We start from the raw sequence: 19,372 nt of genomic DNA on the forward strand, positions 1-19,372 counted from the left end.
AACAAATATATTTTTGCTCTCCACATATGGATGGAGTCCAGGAAAGATGACTAAAGGAAAGGAGCATCTCTCCTATGAAGAGAGGCTGTGAGAGCTGGGACTCTCAGGCTGCAGAAGGCTCAAGGGGAATATTATCAATATGTATAAATGAGGTGATGGAGGCAGACACCTCTCAGTAGCACAAATTGAAGTACAGCAAATTCCACTTAAACAGAAGTAAGAAACCCTTTGCATTGCAAGGATGGTAGACACAGCATAGCCTCAGCTTTCTCTCTCTTCCACACCACCTAATAAAAGCTGGATGTCTGCATGGCTTAGCATCCATCCCTTCAAAAGTGTATAATGGTTCCTTTAAATTCTGTGTTGAACTTTCTTTCCTTGTGACTTTTTGCTTTCTCTGTGTCCAGGCAGCTCTTATTCCTGACACATTCTAGGCAATGTCTCATTCTGAAAATCTAATTAGCAATTCAGATAATACAGAGGAAGGTAGCTGCTATGTCATTATTTTTATCAGTTGATGGGGTTCTCTACAGACCCTGAGGATGCATCTTAAAGCTGCAGAATACAACAAAAACTTCCTGTTAATCTAAGAGAAAAGAAAGGTTGCGTTTCCAGGAATCAGTGCAGTATGTTTTTTATGCAATTTACCTTGTTACACCAATTTCCAAACTGCATTTGTTTACCCCTTCATCATTGCATTCATCTGTGCCTTTTCTATTTTAATTATTCAAATTCAGAACTGACTTAGAAACCCCTCGAAAAGCAAGAGTCATTTAGTACACTAGCAGGAATATTACAGGTTAAATTATGAATATGTATCCTTATAATTTGTTTCATTGCACATTCAGGCATGCACAGATTTTAAGCGCTATTATAAGACACTAGGAATTTAAATGAAATATTAATTAGAAAGCAATTACAGGGTTTAGCAGCAGAGAGGTCTGGACAAGAGGTTGCAATAGGAGCTGGTCCTGAGCCACAGGAGAAAAGGAGACTGAGGGTGCCATCTGTTGGTCAATTTAAAATGGACATCGCTAATGCGGGTTTGTGGTCTCCTACACTGGAGCTAACTCCAGCAAGTTCTCACCTGAGCCGTCTTAATCGTGACCCTCACTGTCCTCAGGCCAGGAGTGTGTGCAGGGCACAGCAGAGCCACAGCAGCCCAGCACAGCCAGGGAATTGCAGCTCTGCTCCAGCAGGCACAGCTGACCTCACGCAACATCCCAAAGTATTTTTCACGCAATGGAAAAGGTCAAGTGGCACCCAGCTCGTTACGGTTCGACTCTGAATGGCCATGGTAGCACCCATGGAAATGTTTGTGGTTTGCTGTTTGCTTCACACACCGATTTTTATGCTTCCCTCTTCACATGTCCCGTTACCTCCTGTGCTCTGTCTGTGTTCATTTCCACACACACTGAAAATCATGTTGGCTTTTGGTTTTGCTGACCAGATTCTCTCAAGCACAGTTTTGGCCTTTTCACCTTATCAAGCAGGTGTTTTCTTTGTAATGAAGTAGTGGGGATTTAGGGAAATGGAATGGGCTGTCATGAGGCTGCCACAGCAAAATCCCATTCCAAATAGATGTTTTTAATCTTAGCATGGGAGAAAGGTGTGAGGAGCTTGGCCAGGAAAGGAGCATTCAAATCCAGCCATCCATAGAGTCTGTTGGCACATTGTCAGAAGCATCGTGTCTCACAGAAAGACAACCACAATCTGATGGCATTTCAGAATTAAATACAAAAAAGCCCATTTGGTTGGCCATGAAAGCATAAGTCATGTCTGTGTCCAGACGGGGACAATTTCAGTACACAACTCAGGAAACCATGAGGAGTAAAGGTGTAGTCAGCACTTTCCACACACTCTCTGAGCACTGTGGACTTGTGGATGTCTTCTGGAGACTTTGGTCAGACAAAGTACATGGTACATGTACTCCCATGGTACAACTGGTCAGCACAAAGTGGTTGGCTACTGATCGCTGGGAGTGGTGGTTCACCATGCTCTGTAGTCCTTTAAATCCAGAAACAGATTCATGGAATTGCATGATTTGTGGTGCCAACTCACAGGAGATAGCACTGACTGGGCTCTTTAGCCTAAAGTTCTGCACCCACTGCTGTTTTCCCCACTCCCCAGGACTGAGTTCATTGCCCACTGCCAGCTGAGGATGCAGTAACCTCTTGGCAAAGACTTACTGACAGTGTCCATCAGACAACAGCACATTTAAGATGGAGAGAAACATCTCCTGAGGCGAGGGACCTTCCCAGATGAGCTACCCAAGCCTCAGAAGCGTTTCTCCAGGCAGCACATCTGTTTTCCCAGTGCCAAGCCCGGCATCAGAAGGTTGTTGAGTAGCACCACAGTGCCCTTTGTAAAGATGCAGGAAGCATCAACAAAACAACAAAAGGAAGAACAGAAAAAAAAAAAAAAACAGAAAAAAAAATTTGGGTTGCATGGCCACACTATCCATAAGCACACACATAATTACGGACAAACATTATTTCTCTGTCACATAGGAATTAAAAGATTAAAGAGCCAATGAATATGCTGGCAGAAAGTATGAGCAGTAATAGGCTTAGGTAAGATGCTGGGCAACAGCATGATATGAGGACTGAGGCTTTTTTACAGATTTAATGTCAAGGACATCACTTTTGAAATGCATTTACATATTTAGATTTACCATTGGTCTATGTTCTCTTTTTCCATCCGTTGCCAATTTTAAAGCCAAGCCATTGACCACGGGTATAGACAGAGAGGAAGGTGGAAGGGTGGTGATTAGTAAGGGAAAAAAACAGACATTAACAGGTTATGAATTTCATTTCCATCCACAAACAAATAAACACAACAAACAAACAAATAAAAACAACAACCAAAAAAACCCCAAAAAGCACCACACCACCTTATTTCTCCTTAAGTACAGTAACTTTTCAGTGACTATTAGCATGCTTGTCTATATGAAATGAAGTCCTAGCAGGGAGAGGAGGAGGAAACCACTCTATTAATCTTCCTCTTTGTATGTATATGAAGTAAATAACTCTAAAATACCACAGTTTTGAATTCTCAACTCAAAATACTTACAGCAGTCTCTTGCACAAGAAACTGTCAGTGCACTGTATTGTGGCAAAGTGCAGGAGAGCACAGCAGCATGTTACACTCCAGAACAGCTTTTGGTAAAATCATCAAAGTATACAAAAGGACTGGAAAAGCATTTTCATCGTTTCACCAAATTCAGTTTGCTCTCCATAAGAATCTGACCTCTTACATTTTCCATAGCAAATGTCACTAAGCATTTTTTTTTTTCCTTTCTTCCATTTATTTAAATAAGGAGTAGCATAAATTGAAGAGGGTGGGGGGCAAGACAGGGAAGGAAAGAAGCTTTAGGCAATTGAATTTTCCAAAGTGTTTGGAGAGATAATTGGAAAATGGATTGAAAATGCTGCCAATCACCTTAATAGATGCAAAAAGCACAGGAGATACTCCTGGGGGATACCAGGAAAGAACTTCACTCTATTTGTTTCCATTGAAAAGAAATTTCAGGCTACACCAAAATTTCATTAAACTCTATTAGACTCCATATCTGCTCCCAATCATACTGCTAATTATTACAATCATTATTATATTCTAGACCACAGGAAAACATTAAAATTTAATCAGAAACACACTCTGAATGAAAACACTTTAAGAATTTTGTAGCATGAAAATTTCCTTGATGTGGAAACAATCACAGCAGCCAAAAAAATAAAAAAGAAAAACAAGTGGTAAAGGAGATTGCCTGTATTATTTCACTCTTTCTTTACAATTTTCCCCTCAGATCCATGATGTAAAACTGTTCCAAGTCTTTGGTCTTCATTTCTTCACTTCACAATCTTCACTTTTCCAGGGTCTAGAGGACACTTTTCATGAACTACAGAGCCACTATTTTTTCTTGCATCTCTGCATATACTGAAACCAGGGATATGAGATTCAAAAAGTGTTACAGATACTACCACAGTGTTTTGAATTTAATAAGAATCATGGAAATTTTTACAGGTTTTTCTTTTCCTTTTAAGCTTTACACATAGAAAAAAAAAATTGAAATAAGAAAAACAAGTGTGTTAAGCACCCACATAAAATGACTGACACAATCTATCTTTTACCAGTTCACTTCTTTTTCTACACAGTTTACCTTCACTTAATATTTGGAACTCACCATCTTATACATTTGGGTTAGTCTTCTCTGGCTAAGTATCACAAGGAAGGAATAAACATCACAAAGAAATAGACCTTCCACCCTAATTGATATGTTTTTCAAAACAAATATTATCGAAAGCAGAGAAGGAAATGGATATTATGCTGATCACATCCACCTGAAACTGCAGGAATTGAATCCAGTGAAGTGGAAGCAGGGAAACTTGCACAGAGTAACTGTTAATTTTCAGAAGAGCAGGTGGCTCACTATGTATATATAAGGGTCCTGACTTAAAAGATAGTTTTCTCTAAGCCCTGCTGACAGTTAGCACAAGCCACATTTGTCAGTGAAAGCAAAGCATGGCACACCCTGCTCTTTATTCAGCTCCTGTAATCCTGTCTCAAGCCTTTGGTGAGCATCAAGAAGAGGAGGGCATTTATACGCCAGACTAACACATTGAACAGGAAAACATTGTACTGAGCTGTCATTCTTCATATGCAGAAATGAAACACAAGATTTACTACTGCCATCCTCAGTGACCTAAAGTAGAGCAGCCCCAACAGCAGGTGGTTGAGCTGTTTTGATTTAGCTCTTATCTAGGAAACTCACATAAACCCCATTTTTCACGTCTAAATCTTCAATGCGAGTGCTGAGTAAAATTGTGGAGCAAAACAGGGTTCCAGTGTTTGAGCACTGAAAATGCCTGGGCAGAGATTTTATCCAGGGTGACAGGAGTTAGTGAGGATCACACAAAACCCTGGCAAGTGCCAGGCCGTGTGTTTGCTGTCTGACAATCAGCACACAAACCAACTGCAGGCTAACACATTTCTGAGCTCAGGCAGAAGCTGTTTGGCTGCCACAGAACAAAAAGGCAGCAGCACACATATGTACAAAGAGACCCATAGAATCCGATCCCCCCTCTCCAAAGGCAGTTTGAATGCCATCAGCTTGGTTTAATTTTTAATTAGATTTTACTGTAACAAATACCATAGATTGTGCTACAGCTTGCATACATGAGTACTGCTGCCAAGACTGCTAATAAAATATTATGTCTTTTCATGATTTAGATAATCACAAATCTGCCCTTTTCTTTCAGCCAAAACCCATTCTTAAAATTCAGAATGAAAGGTTGTTTTAAGTTGATGAAATAGGCAAGATAATTGCAGAAACAGCTCATTTCTCTCAGAGATGATAAAAAGGATACAATGGCCATCCCTCATCCACAAAATCCTATTTATTATTGCTTAGGACATTTGCACAAATTCTAGAATGCAGCTTTATGATGCTATTTCTTTTTACCATGCTGTTACATCCTCTTTCACACAGTGTTTTGAAACACATTCATGTTAGACCCTTTTGTCTTCTACATAGAATATTTATGGAAGATTTTTACTGCAAGTCATAAATTAATTAATAATGATAGACTGTAATACCAAGAGCCAAAAAACAGCCCCCATAAAATACTACCTTCTCAAAGAAGTTAATGACACTCCTTCAGACAAGGTATCACCTATCAGAGATGATATTTCTATCCTGAAAGAGATTGCTTAGCGTACCTATGGGGTTCTTTTTATATATTCAGAATTTTTAGCATGATGATACACTACATAAAGGACATCTGAATAAAATAAGGAACTAATTTGGATGTGTTATTACCCAGTCATGAAACTGGACCTCATGTCTTCATGGCAAGGAGAAACTTTGCTTCTGACGCATTGAAATAGTTTTGCATGGTAATTTTCTGAAGCTGCCATTTTTCAAATGTCATACAGATCCTTTATAGAAGGGCAGTGGTTTCCAGATAATAATAGCTACTTTTGTGTCTTTCCTTCAAAATACATCTTAGTTGCCCACTAAATGCTGAAGTGTTATACTTCTCTTTCAGATAACTGTTTAAGATACTTAAATTTAGTTGCAAACTATCATATATTAATTGCTTGATGCAACTTATATCAATATTAAGAATATTTTATATGTTGATGCAGAAGGGGTTTTTGGTAATATAATCAGTTTTAAATGTAAGATAACATCACAGTACAAAACACTGATGAACTGGTTAAACTGAGAACTACATCAGTATAAAAACTATTTTTTTTGCAAATGTAAAATATTTCTTTCGTTGAGTTAATAAAACAGAGGGGTTGATTTGAGGATTTGGGGTGGGTTTGTTCAATTTGGCATTTTTTAAATTGTCAGTGCTTTGCTGAGGTGATTAATAACTTTTACAACCACTCTTGGGGTTTAGGGGTGTCTACTTGGATCTGCTTTCCTTCAGTGGGATGGAAAACACAAGAGAGTTGGGATTGTTCAGCCTGGAGATGCGAAGGCTCCACTGGCAGCCTTCCAGTGGCTAAAGGGGGCCTGAAAGAAAGCTGGAGAAGGAGTTTTCCCAAGGGCATGCAGCCATAGGACAAGGGGAATGGCACTGAGCTGGAAGAGGGAAGGTTTAAATTAGATATCAGGAAGAAATTCTTTACTAGGAGGTTGGTGAGGCACCGCACTGGTTGCTCAGACAAGCTGTAGAGCCCCATCCCTGGAAGTGTTCAAGGCCAGGTTGGATGGGGTTCTGAGCAACCTGGTCTAATGGAAGATGCTCCTGCCCATGGAAAAGAAGTGAGATGATCTTTAGGGTCTCTTCCAATCCAAATCATTCTATAACTCTAGATCCAAAAAACAATTTAAAAAATGTGTGAGATTCACTGCTTTTAAATTAGGTGTAGAACCACTAAATTTAATTTGCCTGTTTTTTTCATCTAGAGAAAAATTTCAAAAAATAAAATATTCACAAAAGAAACCCTCACAATTTTCCAGATGTACTCATTCAGAGGACAAGATTCTCTTCCAGCTTCCACCAATCTAAATTAGAACAACCCAAATTAAACCAAATGGCAGTATTGTAACAGAAGCATAAATGAAAAAGGCTGTTAATTTTATTGCCACAGCCTTCAGAAAACTGGAGACAATACAAGAAACACAGAATGTGTGAAAAGCCCTGCATAATACTTCATCTTCCCCCCTGCCCAGGGTGCAATCTCAGCAGTGCTCTGAGTGAGCTGTGCATCATCTATTACTGCAGCACTTGAGAAAATCCACACATCTCAAATCACTGCAATAACCCAGATGCCAGTGATTAACAGAGGTAACTGTTTTATCCAGATCTCTGCCAGCATGAAAATGTGCACTCGCCTAGGAAAGCTAACTCTGGGCAAACAACTCTATTTCAAGCTGGATGGAGGCAGCACAAGGGTTAAGAAAAACTTTACCAGCCGTGTTGTGTTGGAGCAATCACTGTAATGCCAGTGCTCTGGGCAATGACAATCTGTTAGGTCTTTTCTAAACCCAGTACAAGCATTTGTAATGCAAATGTTAGCACACTGAATATATCACACTGTTCCTACACCCATTGATACCAGCAAGGGGAGGAATCATGTGGCCCCATCATCCCTCTGCAGCAGCTTGTTCCCTTTAGCTCTTCTTTACTTCCCTGTGTTTTCTCTAATCTAGTTCTAAATGTCTTTAAGGCAGTGTGTTGTTCAGGACTAGTTATAGCATGTTAACCTATTTTCTCCCCTTTCATGTGGTTTTTAACCTGGTTTTTGTTGAGCTGTGTTTGTGGTACCCTGAGTTCAGCACTCTATGAACAATCCTCCTGTTTAAAAATTTGGAACAGGAATAAAGGCCAGGAGTTGTGAGAAATTTACAGCTCGATTTCCTTGGAATCTGGGAAAGTACTTAATAAAACTGGGAAACTGGCTCTTCAACTGAGAAAAGTTCAAAGATAAAGAAGAATAAATAGTCTAAAGGAAAATTATTATAATTTGATATTGTTATTCAGTTTGCTACACAAACTATACAGATAAATAACACACATTGAGCCTTTTGGCTCAACTCATTTGCTCTGGCTCACAACCATTTTTTGTTTAGAAGCCACCATAAGTATTTTACCACAAAAGTGTTAAACACTTAAAAAACCAATCTAAGCCTAGCAAAGCTTATTTTTCTGACTGACTTTTCATGGATGTGCTAGAAACAGGCCTCAAGTTTGTTGAGGGACCTGTAGAAACAGCTGGAGTTACATAAGAATATTTACTTTTTTCCTGACAAAATCACTCCACTTACAGCTTACCATGCAAATGAACAGGAAGGTTTTTTCCGGTTTCCCCTTGCCCTTGGTTTAAATAAACAAATTCACCTCTCAAGAATAAAAGCAAATCCAGCTACTTATCTTGGAAGGAATTAGCAGAGACAAATATATGACAAAGCGTATTAGTCATATTCAACTGTTTAAGTCAGTTTAACCCAGAAAACTAAAATTTCAACTTATTTCTCCTTTCCTTTAAATGCATATTTGACAACTAGGAAGCCACCAAATATTCAAGGTCACAGCCATGTTCCTTCGTGGCAGACACATCTGTAAGAGCAGTAGGCATGAGATCAAATTTGGGGGCTTTTTAGCACAACTGCTGAGACGAGTTCACAGCTCCTCACTTCTAGTTCTACAGAGACAAGCTGGTGATAAGTGATATGACCTAAAAGTGACACTGGAGAACCTGCCATGACATGTGTGTGAGCTGAACAAAACACGAGAAAAAGGCGCTAAGTGGTCGGCACAGAGGGTGAGTATCCATATATCTAAAATGTCTACAAAAACCTCACAGGGAGGGCTAGAAAATACCCTACAGACAAGAATCGTGGGAACTGAATTTGCCTAATCCCAGTGTTCAGCAGCAGAAGAAATTCCAGTTCCAAGTGGTGTATTTGCAAAGCAGCAGGAAATCACAATCCCCTTGAATTAGTACAGACTCATTGGACCAACCATTGCATAAATAAAAAGTAAAACAAGGAAAAGCAGTGTTTTACTTGACACATTAACTAAAATTTTATTGCTATCCCTATGTATTTACTAGTTTAAGAAATCACTGCTTCTAAACACGAAGACAGAAAGTGTGAAGACCTGTGAACACATTTTCAACAGTATCTGACACCAGAGCTATTCACAAAATCTGAAATATTTAATGGTGAAGGCTAAAGTTAAACTGACATAACCTTCACACAAGAACGTAAGTAAAGCAGGAAAAAGTTTTATCTTCAAAACAGGAATAAGCAACTATTTGCCATTATACCATAGGACTGAAGAGCTATCTGTGATGACACAGTAAATTGAAGACATAAGTCTTGTTTGACTGAACATCCGTTGTCCCTGAAATACACTCACACACCTAATCAGGTGGTTATTATGAAAATCCAACACTACATGTAAAAGTTTTCAATGATTAAATGAAGCACTACTTCTAAAATTCTCTCACTGACAATCAAGGACATTCCTGGTTCTATTCAAAGTGATCCTCAAGCATGCAAGTCACTAAGGATCAGTATTCTTCATCTACCTGGCTGCATATGCTGAAAACAAAATGAAAAACAGCCATTGCAGAATATAGGTTAGGCAGGACTTTGTACTTTATAGAGTAAAATAATTGAATTCATCAAAAACTACCTTAGAGGAAAAGAAATTTTGGAATGGATGGCATGTAACAACTTTCCTTATTGCATTTCTAAAGGTATAGAACAATGCCATATTGAATGGAAACCAACAAATTATTAATACTTTAAAACAACAAGGGTCACATCTCTTCCTCAAATATTTATTTAACATTATAATAATTTCTTAGGGGAAAAAAAACCAAAGAAAATACAATTCTATTTAGCATATCAATGAAATTAGAAGGGAAGTCCTACTGAAGGACTAACTCTCCTTAATGCCCTTATTCTCCCTTCATGCCCCATGACAACAACATTAATTTGACATGGATGAGTTATGACCCACAGTGTCTTGCACAACTCTCAGGAAGCCTAAGGCAGGGTTTTTTCTGCTTTGGGTATTGGGGCCAGAAGGACCATGCAGAAAACCAGTGCAATAGAAGGAGCAATTAAGCTACAGGTTGTTTTGCTGTAAGCAGTTAACCAGCTGTGCCTAATAAATTATTTGATTATACAACATCTTATAGCTTTGACATCGATTTGTAACCGAGCATAAAGCTAACATTCAGTGGCTTTGTATATTTTCTGGTGTGATTATAACTTTAATTCCTCCTGGCACTCGTTAGTGCACCCTGGCAATACAAAGCACTGTTGGGCTTTCAATACCAAAGGTCAGCATGCTCAGAACACCTCAAAAACATGGACTAAAATACAACAATCTTGAGAAGGAAGTGGGAAAATATTAATATTACTATTTGCTGCTGAAAAACAAGGCCACTCTTACCCAGATGGGGGAAACTGAGGCACGTACACCTTGTATGTGTGTATATTTACAAGGGACACATGCAAAAGTGCACACACAAAACACAACTCAATAGAGTTATCCAAGAAATTCCTGAACTAGAAGCCTGATTTATTAGTTTTTAATAGATAGAACACCATGCTAATGTACACAGCTTTTTTGTAGCATTTGTGCTACCTTCCTTAGGAACTCTCAATTATCTCTAAATGCAGTGCTCCCTGCTTGGGAGCTGTAACTATGGACTTCACATTCCCAGTCCCACACTAACCCCGTGCTACTCTGCATCCTCACAAAAGAAAGGGAAATTTGCTCTGTGCAAAGTCCTACACAAAACTGAATTTAAAGAAATCACTGCAAAACTGCCCTCACAACCACTACAAGTCTGAAGAGTTTCCCCTACATGGTGACAATCATTTCCTAAAAAATGCTGACATATGAATCCTCTTCATCTCATGTGGCCACAAAGAACTGTGGACCCTGTCACTGTTCTCTAGCTGAATGTCCCAGTCCTCCAGCGAGGACTCACAGATTGTCAAGATGACTCAGAGGACCATCACACATCACATATAACAAAGCAGTGAATTAAGCACACCTCCAAAAAATTCAGACAGCAATTCATAAACTATTAAATGGAAGATTATAATAACAAATAGATGAATTCAGTCCTCCATGGATAATACATGTACAAAAATGCTAATCTTTGAGGCTAAATTATTCACAACGAATGAGTCAATCAGCCCTATTCCCTCACAGACCACTATTTCCGGGAGCTATTTATAAGTGAGACAAAATTGATGTGTTTGTATCATCTCTTTCTCTACAAGAGGAAAGTGCATGATAATCCTCTTTTTATTCCCTTTATTAAGGCATTCCATGAATGTGAATGGCAACAAAAACCACAAGAACCATGTGTAATTGATGCTGCAGTAACAGCTAAACCATAAGTTAGTGAATTTGGCCAACATTACAAATTTCCTTGGTTCTGATTAGGCACTTAATAATGAAATACCTTATTTATTAAGGGATGTAGTCAGCAGAACTCTGAACAAAACAGCCCATGCCAGAATGCTGCCACTGTCTTGTAAGATACCTGGTATACAGGGACTATTCTTTAAACCAAAATACCTAATTCCCAGGAGCAGCTACAATCAGAAATCACAGCTGCAAAAAAAAATAAAGCAAATCACACATATTTCTCTTCCCTGACTTCCCAGCCAGCTGCATTTCCCCCAGCCACAAGACCCCTTCTAGTTGGAGGGACTTAGATCTCCAGGACTGCAGAGAAAATAATGCAAGTCCCAATAAAATGACTTTTCTGCTGAAAGAAAGATCAACCCCTTGAGTGCAGGTTTAGAGCAACTTAAAGGGACTGGGACATCAGAACCCTCTGTGGTCCATGTTCTCCCTCTAAAATAGGACCAAATCCATGTAACTGTCACACACACATTTTTGGCAATTACAGCTCTATCAGAATCAAGTGAACTTAATGATGATATTTTATAAGCAAACAGTTGCCACATTACCCATTTCAAAGGAAAAGAGAGCCAACCATAGAAAGACACATTTCCAGAACCAATTTAAAGGTTAAGCCAGACAAGTTCCCTGAATCAGGATCTAATGAGATTCCAAGGCTCAGCTCAGGAGACTCGAAGCTGTACTTGAGGCTGCCCACCCCTCTTCCTTCAGTGACAGCCGAGCCTCCCAGAAGGATACTGGCACTTCCATGGATCCTGGCTACCTCATTTACCAACCAAACACCCCAATTAACTTCTGTGGGGATTATGCATCGGATTCTTGCTGAAATTAATGTGCCCAAATGTCTTTCCTGTCTTTCTAGGATTGAATCCTCATTTACATGTGGCTGAGTGCCTCTCCCCAGCCCTGGAAATGGCATATGTTTTATCCGAGCTGTATAAACTGACAATGGCATTAAAGGGTTAAGAAAGGAACTGTTGAGCATGATGTAAAATACAGTTTGAGCTAATCAAAAATAAATTAAATGCCTTTTTAAACAATGAAAACAACATTAGTTTAATTTTTTTTAAAAAAAACACTGATGCTCACACAGAAAACAAAGAGAGCATAGATTCAACTAAAATCAAATGAGATTCAAAATTGCTTCCAGTGTTGGTGCTGAAAACAAAGCATGCACAAGGGTCTACTACACTGCTCTCTTGCAAGACATAAACCAGGTCTGCAATAAACTGCTTGATACTGTCTTGCTGGTCATAAAACTACCAAAAAAAAAAAAAAAAAAAAAAGGAAAAGAGGGATATGCCATTTTTTATAACACTTTAGGGTCCAATGCAATATAAAATATATCTTTCCAGCAGTGTATGCTTTTGGAGCAGATTGTAGTGACTTTGAGGTTTATATACACTTTTGTCAGAGTGGAACTGAACATATTTTTTGTTGGATTGGGCCATAGGCAGTTATAGCTGTACCCAAAGGACAGTGTAAGTGACAAGCATTCTGAACCCCTGGGAAAATATAAATCATTACCAACAAGACCAAGATAAGAGCTCCTTGAACTGACATTTCCAGTTTTAAGAGATAGCTTTCTATTCCCTTCATATTTAAAAGAGATGTTAACTTTCCTAAATATATTAAAATTACTTTATCTTCACATGGATGCAAGAATACCATCAGAATGCCACTCAACAAATGTAACCCCAAAAGACCATCTCTTTAGATCATTTCCTTGACCACATTGCCATTTTCATTGCCTCCTTCCAGGAGGCTCCTTTGGTTGTCCACCACAAACTGTTCAGGTGTCTTCAAGGCTTTCCCTGACCTTTCCCAAACTCCACACCCTCACAGACCACACTGACTCCTTCAATTCTTGTCAAGCTTTTAGGACACTGTTATTAATTTTGCTTCTAACAAGTATCTTTTGTCTTCTCCTTACTGATGTTTATTTTCTAAGCTTAACTTCTTTTTACCTTGACACCTATACAGAGGCAATATGTGAGGTACATAAACTAATTTCTGCTTTCTTTGCACTGCCCAGTTTCTTGACATTCACATACTATTTCTTACTATTTTGGGACAATATATTCTCTGGGGGATGATATTCTTTTCCCCCCACATTATACAGCATTCCAAACCCAAAGCAGCCATGTTCCTAGATAGCAATGTCAAACACATAATGAACAGCAATAATCTTAAGCTGGATTTTCTAGGTTTTCAAGGCATTATTTTAGAACAACTACCTGTAGTGTCTTTTACTTAAAAAAAAAATTGCAAACATGTTCTCAAATCTGAACCTGTATAACCCAAACCTTTATGTGTTAAACTTTGATGTGTAGAGGACCTAATCTAAATTAAAAATAGAAACTTGACCACTAACACAGCATTTTTCCTGGGCAAAATATACTGTATTTTTTTTCTAAGAGACACATAGGCAGTACAAACAAGAATAACATTACCAAAAAGATCTTCTCTTAGGATCCTAAGACCTTCTCTTAGGATCAACAGATCTGGGTTACAGGCAAATTATTAGAAAACAAGTTGCTGAGGCAATATTCCATCAAAATGACTACTATCAGCCATAAACATATGGGACCCTCTAACTACCCAGGGTAATAAGTCTTGTATATTATTGCTGGGAATTCCTCCAAAGCCCAAATCATTTTTAGTTTGTGAAGCTCCCTAATTTATTTTCCATGGTTGGGAGGAATCTACTGCTAAACTAAAAATACAGTTCTACCCCCCATTATCTCTGCACATAAAGAGTCACAGAGCTTTGGGCTAGAATTAACATGAGATAGGCTATTATGACTGCAAGAACATTTAGCAGTCCCTGTTGACTTTGCAGTTTGTAATAATAAATATCCTCCCCATAATATCTTACTCCATTTTTTCTGAACTTGATGCCTTAAGGAAGTCTTGAAGCTAGTGATAAAATGCTAACAGTGTTTACCTATTTTGTTGCTAGCCTGGATTTCCTTTTCTCCCTGGGAAAAGTCATTTAAAGAAATGATATTTGCAAGCAAAAGCTCTTAAAAGTATAACCTCTGATTTCATGAATGCCCTACAGAAATAGGATGTCCTACTGCACTTGATTACTGAAGCAAAACTGACTCTGCTTGTATAAAGTAATGTCAGTTTTTTATAGTGAAGCATTTGCTCTTCCACAAAGGAAAAACCTTGTAATCAGTCGTGAAGGTTATAAAAGATGCAGTCTGCAAGACGAAAGTGTCCTATTAGCACCAATCAAGGTGATAATTAAGACCAGATTTCTGTAAGGGGGGGGGTAGGCTTTTAGGGGGCTTCACAAGGTACTGAACTTCATGCACATAATAAACAGTTCAAAGTATTCTTATTTTATTAAGAAGATGCTGAAAGTGAATGAAAGCAAGGTTTACTCTTGCATACATAATTATCTTGCTTTGTTAGGCTAACTCTGTGCAAACTTCCCTACCCTCACATATATTAAGGATGGGTGAGTTTGGCAGGTTTTTTTGTTGTTGAGCATTTTTTTAGGCGTGGGGGTATTCTGGGTTGGGGTTTTTTGCCCCCAGAATTGTTCATAAAATACATTTAGGAGAAAAAAAATGAGATGGAAACAATATCCTTTATACATTCAAGGCTTCAGTTCACTTAAACCTTTTCAGCAAACTAAGGTAACGCTTCACATTTCAGGCACTACAGTTTTCCTTCAACTCATTCTTGCTGGTTTTTACTTATTCATAGGTCTGTCAAGCAAATTCAGCAGAGTATCAAGCAAAACATGCACATCACAAATACCCTCTCCCATAAAAAGACAATCTGAATCTCCATAGATGTCAAGTACACACAAGAACAAATTAAATCAATCAATTAATACACCCAAATGTGTATTTCCCTCTACCCCTTGCACCTTGTCTGATGTAAGGCTTAGAAGAGTAGCAGTCTATTGGCAATTGATTCTTTTTAGGCAGGGAAAGCAAAAAACAATTAAGTTATGAATAAAGCCAACAACACACTCTGCTTCACATACATGACCAGTTCAACTTAAATTGTGAACAGATGGAAAGCAAGACATTCTCATGTATTTCAGATTCACACATCCCTCAATATTTTTCTAGATCAATAAAAATACTACACTTTTTAAAAATTTCAATGTTTAGAATTATAAGCTATTTCCAAACAGGCAATCCACTGGTCTTTAGCTTACTGACTTGTTTCCCTTGCCACTTCATTGATTGTGGCATTATTCCTACTGAACAGCAATTCACTATGGGCATTATTTGTAGATAGATAGTTTTCTCTTATGAAATCTATTTCAATAATTTTACTTTCAGCATTTATAAAGGTTATTTCATACCTGTGTATTTGCCAGATGTGGCTCCCTGTTTTCCTCCTACAACTGTGGTATTTTTCATCTCCCACAAGCTTTCCACAAACGTTGCTGGAAAGTTGTCTAACAGCAAGATGAGGGTGAGATATGCTGTATAAAACACGGTTTTTACACTTGCACAAATAAATAAGTGATTTATTTTTTAACAAAGCAGGCAAATTAATCTGAACTCATGTGAACCCTCTAGAACTGCAGCACTGGAGGAAACTTCCACTGTCTTAGAGCCACAGCATTTCCCCAACTGCTGCTCTTCACCTTCTCTAGCCTCTTTCCTAGGGCTGTCTTCATTTATTGCTACCATTTCCAGCTCCTTACTCTTCAAATATTCACACCCCAGTTTTGTGCTGGCCACCACCCTTTGCCTGCTCTTTTCTGCTTCACCTTCTTCTATTCTGGCCAGATTTTGTGCCTCTGTATTTCCATGCTTTCCCCACCATGGAGAGCACACTCATGTTGTCAGGTTCCATTACAAATGAACACAATTAGAGGTAGCAGGATGACACACACACCCGAACCTCAGCAGAGACACACATTTAACACCACCACAATTAACATTCCCCTGGTGCAACTGCAGATCCAGATGCTGGGATGAACTGCAGCCTGAGCTCCATTAGGGTAGGGTCTGGAATTTTCTCCCTGTTTTTTTCCTTTCTGCCCCCCTCCTAGCTCAGCCCACCTTCACATGACAAGGTATAAAGTCATGGAGCCTTTAGCACAATCTCACAAACTCTTACACAAGTAAGTAGCTTGATTCCTGTGGAGCTCCTCCAGGATAAGGTAAAGCATTGCAGAATTTGGAAAGTGGCCACTTGCTGAGGCACCAAAGACACTTCTCATAACTTTATTTCACATGTAAAGTGCTGTGCATTTCATACAGCAATACATGAATACAGTATTTGATCACTTATCTTTCTCAGGCCTCTGTAATTTTCAAGTTAACCACTTCATTCTTCATTACACACGGCCTCATTTAATTTCCTTATATCTGCAGAGCAGGAATTAGGCCCAGAATAGATCAAACAGCGCTGAATGTGGGTCATTATCCACAAAGCATCCCAAGACAGTCTGCCTTAGTTGTCAGTGGAAGTTCACTTGAGATGTTTTACTCACACTAGAAAAGGAGATAGGGAAGACTGGCAACCTTCGTTAGACCAGAAATCTTAAAAAAATTTAAAGCATAACCTCAAGAGCTGCTTCAAGACTCACACATCTAAAACTTCACCTCTTCTTTTTTCCTTAGAACATGGTCAGGAAAGGATTTTTTTTTTTTCTTTTTCAAATCATACACTTTTACTATGCTATAGAACAGTACATGAAAGTACCAATTTTTAAGGGCCTTTTCAGAGCAATCATTTTATCTGAACACCTGAACATGTTTAGATTTAAACAGAATGAACTTCATCACCTGGTTTAAATTAACTATGTGCTTAAATACTCCAGTGCACCAATGCTAGAATAGCTTATCTATATCTCTAAAAACAAACCCTCCCTCCTGTCTTTTTCTAAGTACAGTTCTGGAGTACTGAACACTAGCTTTAATCTGTCTTTGTTATCCATTCATTTTTCATACTTTGGCTTGTAGGTTTTTATTTTCAAATTAATACAGGATATTGTATCATCCTTCTAAACCAATTTTTGTGTCCCAGTTCCACTCTAAATCCAACAAACTGGAAACACACAGTCCCTGCTTTGGTGGTGATATTTGCATACAGTCATTAAGAACAGGTTATTTATTCCATCTGATGGATTTTTAAAGTTTGTCTGTAGCATAAGGAACTAAGGTAATTTTTTTTACATTTTGATTGGTGATTAGATCCGGCACCAAGTCCAAATCTAAAAGAAACACTGATATTTAAGCATTATTAATTTAAAAGATAAATTTGAGGGCTTCTCTTATCACTACTATCAATACATACAACAGCATTCCACCATTCAGGCTTACAACACAGAAAAGTAAGTATTGGCAAGCAATAGCTCAGACATACTGTATTTATTGCAGTCACGAAGCTTATTATGGACATCTTTGTTTATCTCATCAGTTAAACATTCATGAAGAAATATTATGGAAAAATGCATTTCTGGTTTCATAGCTAATTAGCACTATTTAAGAGTACCCCGTAGTTAAGCTGTCCAGCCTCCCTCTCAAGGAAAGTGGGGATCTGAATCTAAATTACAAGTGCTCTCCTCCCCCTCATCTGTGCATTTTCAAACCCAGGATTTCAATCTTGCTTACTAACCCGTGTCTGAGTGGTCTGACCTAAAAAAGAGTACAGACGTGCAGGAATAAACTTCTAAAGTGTATTTCATTTAACTTGTCTCATAGAGAACCACCAAATTTCCACAGTATCTATGTCATCACACATGGTCTGGATTTCAGCCTAGAACAATCAGTGAAAAATAGCAAAAGGGACACATGCAAAACAATGAAAACTTGCTATTTACAACAAAATCAGTGTTTTCAGAAAATCAAGGAATACTGAGAGCAAGCACATAGTCTGTACCTTCCCATGTCCACATACATCCTTACACTGCTATTACAATATTCTAATAGATTGTTTCTCCATGCAAGGTCATAAAAGTGTGGTTTATTAGGTTACTGTAACCATAAACTTACAATTGTTTCTCAGGGTGAATTTATATCTAGCCATCAAAATGCATTACTACATTCCAGTTGCTTCTTTTTTTCCTTGCACATTAACATAATCATCCCCAATACTTCCAAGTAAGTGCAGTTACATCTAGCTGGTATATCTATGGTTATATCTATTCAAACCTACAGCTCTGTTTTAATAAAGGTCCTCTTTTTATTTTCTAAGGGCATGATGCATATGTAGGTAGTCACCAACGATGAAACCACAGCTACGTTATAAACTACCTTATTAAAAATTAAGGATTGTAATTACATATTGAAACATAAGAGAATTATTATTCCTTTTTTCCATACTCTTGTGCACAGCGGTGCTTGTGACCCTCAGACAAAGGCATATCCAAGAAAACTAATTGAAATCAGTTCTCCAGACTCAGCAATGGCTTGGGGTGAGAGCCCAGAGCCGGGATGCTCCTGAACAAAAAATCCCGAACCCCACAGTTCACCTGTCACGGACAGGCAGCGACCCCACTGCCTGATTGTGTGTTTAATTGTGATCTGTGCCCAAATCCCTCCAGATGCCACCGCACCAGGTTTCCTTACAGAAGCTCGCTGAATTCCCATAGCATCTGTGTACACATGGTCTGGATTCCAGCCAGTGAAAAATAACTAAAGGGACACATGAAAAACAGCGAGACCTTGCTACTTCCAGCGAGACCGGTGTTTTCAGAAAAACAAGCCGAAGAGCACCACGCTGCCGAATTAACTTTTGGTATGTTTTCATTTTAATCTTTAACAATTACACGTGCAAGAAGAGAACCCGAACCCCCGAGCGGGGCAGGGAGCGGGGACATCACCGCCCCGTCCCGGCTGCGGGCTGGCCCCCGGGATGGCCGGGCCGGGGCCGCAGCGCCTCTCCCGCGGCTCGGGGCGGCCGAACGAGGGCGGACGAACAGAAAAAGCCCTCAGAGAGGAGTAGAAGCGGCGGCCGCAGCCGCTGAG

This window comes from Pseudopodoces humilis, chromosome 2 (genome assembly GCF_049639895.1).
Source record: "Pseudopodoces humilis isolate 2021_Gansu_Grassland_sample_001 chromosome 2, ASM4963989v1, whole genome shotgun sequence".
In the NCBI taxonomy this organism is placed as follows: domain Eukaryota; kingdom Metazoa; phylum Chordata; class Aves; order Passeriformes; family Paridae; genus Pseudopodoces; species Pseudopodoces humilis.